This window comes from Palaemon carinicauda, chromosome 12, assembly GCF_036898095.1.
Source record: "Palaemon carinicauda isolate YSFRI2023 chromosome 12, ASM3689809v2, whole genome shotgun sequence".
Classification (NCBI taxonomy): Eukaryota; Metazoa; Arthropoda; class Malacostraca; order Decapoda; family Palaemonidae; genus Palaemon; species Palaemon carinicauda.
Genome location: NC_090736.1, coordinates 63,545,051 through 63,549,712, shown reverse-complemented (window position 1 = coordinate 63,549,712; position 4,662 = coordinate 63,545,051).

The window sequence follows — 4,662 nt, the reverse complement described above, 5'->3', positions numbered from 1 at the left end:
CTTTAAACCGTCCTTACAACCCTCATCCGTTACACTGTACATAACCCTCGTACCTTACACTGTCCTTATAACCGTTATCCCCTACACTGTACTTGCATCCCTAATGCTTTACACTGTCCTTACAACCCTCATCCCATACACTGTCCTTACACTGTCCTTACAACCCTCATTCCTTACACTATCCTTACAACCCTCATTCCTTACAGGGTTCATACAACCGCCATCCCTTACACTGTCCTTATAACCCTTAGCCCCTACACTGTACTTTACACTATTTAAAACCCCCCATCCCTCACACTGCCCAAGTAGACGAGCCTAGTGTCTTATACTTTGCATGCAGATGAATTTCAACCTTTATACATGCTATGCAGAGGACCTTCACCATACCATGCAATGTACATGTTGCCAACATTCAGTTCTTACACCCCACGTGCGCTCGACTCATCGTTTCTACTGTGCTTTCGAACGGTATCTATCACTGTTCACTCTGTAAATATATATTTTACAGTTTGCATACAGATACCCTTCGTCATAGCTAAAATTAAACGTGTAAGTGCACCTTCTCTTCACTTATACTGACAAGCAGAAAATCTTTATCCATTTAACTCAACATGCAACTAGCCATTACTGTCGTTTTGTTGTAAATAGACGGTTCCTCTCTTATACTGTCCATACAGAATATTTCCTTTCTTTAACCCTGACCATGTAGACGTTCTTCATACTTACAATATCCATGCAAATGGCTTCCATGCAGACAATCTTCTATCCTTTACCGTTCTTTCAGACGACCTTTGTAACTTATGTTGCTCTTACAAACGACCCTTATATCCATTTACATCGAACATTTATATAACCCATATCCCTTATGATGCCCATGCATACTAACCACATACCTTACACTACCCATGCAAACGACCTTCATCACATCTACTGCCCATGCAGATGGCCTTCATACCTTATACTGTCCATCCAATTGACTCCCAACTTAACTTAAACTGCACATGTACACCATCCCCGTACCTTATTTACTGTATGCAGACGACCCTCATATCTTATACTGTCCCTGCAAATGGCCCATCAATAATTTATACACTACAAGCAAACGACCTCCATCTCAGCCTCCATCCCTTCTACTCTCCATGAAAAACAATCTCGTACCATCTACTGGCCATCCAGAATGTCCACACAAGAAACCCCAATACCATCTGCTCTCGATGCAGACAAACCTCATGCCTTAGACTGTCCATACAGACAACCACCATCCTTACGCTTTTCATGTAGAGCAATCCCATATCTTCTGCTGTCCATTCAGACGACCCTCATACCTTACACTGTCCATGCCGATGATTCCCATACCTTACACTCTCAATGTATACCACCCCCATACCTTACACTACCCTAGCAGACGATCCCATACCTTACACTGTCTATACAAATGACTCCCATACCTCACAGTGTCCATGCAGACGACCCACTTCCCTTACAGTGTCCCTGCAGACGATTCCCATATCTTACACTGTTCATGCAGACGACCCATATGCCTTACAGTGTCCCTGCAGACGATTCCCATATCTTACACTGTTCATGCAGACGACCCCTATGCCTTACACTGTCTATGCAGACGACTCCCTTACCTCACATTATCCATGCAGACGTCTTCATTACCTTACATTGTCCCTGCAGATGATTCCCATACCTTGCACTGTCCCTGCACACGGCCCTCATACCTTCTATAACTCATGTAAACAACTTTCAAACCCAGTACTCTTCATGCAAAGTACTCCTACCATAACTTAAACAGAACATGCAGACGACCCAGATATCATTCAGTCCAAGTAGACGACCCTACATAAATTCATATTGTACATGCAAACAACCCCATCCCTTTTAGTGCTCATGTAAACAAACTCTATGCCCTTCACACCTTAAACTGTCCTTACAGAATAATCCCGTACATTTTACTGCCCATGTAAACGACTTTAACATTACGAAGTCCATGCAAACGGCCGCCATACCTTACACTTTCCATGCAATCGACCTCATACCTTACAGTGTTCATTCAGGCGGCCACATACCTTACATTTTTTCGGTTAGACGACCCTCATATCTTACAGTGTCCATGCAGACGACCTCCATATCTTACAGTGTCCATGAAGACGACCCACATACCCTACGGTGTCCATGCAGACGACCTCCATATCTTACAGTGTCCATGCAGACGACCCCCATATCTTAGTGTCCATGCAGACGACCCCCATACCTTACAGTGTCCATGCAGACGATCCCCATACCTTACAGTGTCCATGCAGACGACCCCTATATCTTACAGTGTCCATGCAGACGACCCCCATATCTTAGTGTCCATGCAGACGACCCCCATACCTTACAGTGTCCATGCAGACGACCCCCATACCTTACAGTGTCCATGCAGACGACCCCCATACCTTTCAGTGTCCATGCAGACGACCCCCATATCTTACAGTGTCAATGCAGACTCCCTTACTTCGCACTTAACATGCATAAGACCTACATACCTTAAATTTCCCATGCAGACGACCCCAGCACCTTACACTGTTCATGCAGACGAGACCCTCCTCCCCCGCACGACATTACCAGACGGAAACTAAGTTTGGTGTTTTAAGGGAGTAAAGGAAAGTCTGACTTTTCTACAAAAAAATGAAACTGTTGTATTCTTGTCCCCTCTTCCCTGTTCCTATTCCGTCTCAATTCTTTCCCGTTTCACTGACGGGAAGGGAGAGCCGACCAAGTGCTTAGTGTACATTAAGTTACTGTGTTCTTTCGAACATGAGAGAGTGGGGACCTTAAAGTTTCCTGGAAACGAGACAAAGTTGTGTACATAACTGAGGAGAACCCATCCAATCCTCGTTCCAGGTTTTTCTTGCTCCTTTTAAATTAATTTTTTCATTTATATCCAACTCGAAATTAATTACGCAATCACCTTACTTCATTTATTAAGTTTGATATTTCTTTAACTTTTCAGTTCATGGTTGTAATGCTCTGCCTTAAGTAAAGGCATAATTTGACTCCCATTAGAATTAGGGGAAATGATATTTATTAGTAAGCTGCAAATGAATGATGATGATCACAGGAATGTGTGTTGAAACTACCCTTCATCCGACTTCCTATCAATTTTTTTTTGGCCATATCACAAACAATTAAATGCTGTAGTTTTCCTTTAGTAACTTAAAATGGTTGGTGCTATTTGACGATAGAAAACCGCATTTGTTGTTAGTGTTAAAATCCTCCTAACAACAACAATAACCACCACCACCACAACAACAACAACAACTACTACTACTACTACTACTACAATTACCTACTATTTTAATTTTTATCATAATTACAATAATATAATTTCATCATCATTAGTAATGTGATTATGGATATGCACTCGAAATTGCACCGCTGCATTCACGCCAATTGCACTTCATGCTTCTTGCACAGAGGTTTTGCAGCAAGCGAAACTTCCAACAACTAACTGCACCTTGCACCTCACAGTATTTATGCTCGCACTTCACTGTAACACGCTTTGTCAGATGTCACTGGTAGAATTTGTTAGCACCATTCAAGTCCTGAAGTAACAATTCAAGACTTCACGGAAATAAAATAAAATGCACGAGTCTTACCTTGCACCATTGCACAAAAGCACACACTGCTTGAGTTCAACTACGAGCCCTCGCAGTACTGCAAAGAACGCACTAAGCACTTGCATGTTATGTATGTAATTGAACGCACATTGCCAAAGGCTGTGTGAATTCTACACTGCAGCCTATTCACGTCTTGCTTTAATCTTCGTTGTCTCAAAGCACCAATGCACTCGATGTTGAAATAAAATTGTTATATGTACAATTTTACAGCACAGCTAATGCTTGTTTGCACACACTCGCATGCCAAAGACGTGATGTAACATATGAATGTAGTTTTGCACGTAATTAGATGTTATGCACCGTTATCACGATAAATAATCTCATTAACAGACCCTTAGCTATAAGTTTGCCTTTATCTGGAAATAATTAGGTTTAAGGCTTCCATATCATTAATGCTGATATTATCATTGGTGAGTAATCTAACCGTAGATATGAGGTGAAAATCCCTACCCTACCCTCGTACGCCTGTCCAAGAGGGTTTGTGCATTCTTGTAAATTTAGGAATTTTTATCAGTAGAACTGTGATAAGTTTCTCAGAATACGGTTCATACTTCGCAGTTAATAGGGAGCCGAAGTCATGACGTCAGTTACCATGGCAACGGCCAAACTGATTCAAGCGTAAACATTGTTTCTGAAAGATCCTTGTGCGGGATGATTGCTTTCAGCATAATGCAGTTGATTTATTACTTTTTATGATGACAAACTATACATAAAGCATGTTAAAAACCACGACAATTCAGGAAACATACTGTCCATTTGCTATTCAAATGGGATAATGACTAGAAAAGTCAAGTTAAAGAGTGGAAGTGTTAAAACACTGACAAGTTCCTAGGTCTCTGTAAGTGCTCGAAGCAGTTGTGAACCAGCCCGTGGTATTTTGACGTCAGACTTCAGCTCCTTGTTGTCTGCGTCTTCTTGAAGCGATGATATAAAAAGTTGAATTGATTAATTCTTGATGTCTGGAAATTTTTTTTCTCTCTGAGAGAGACTGAAA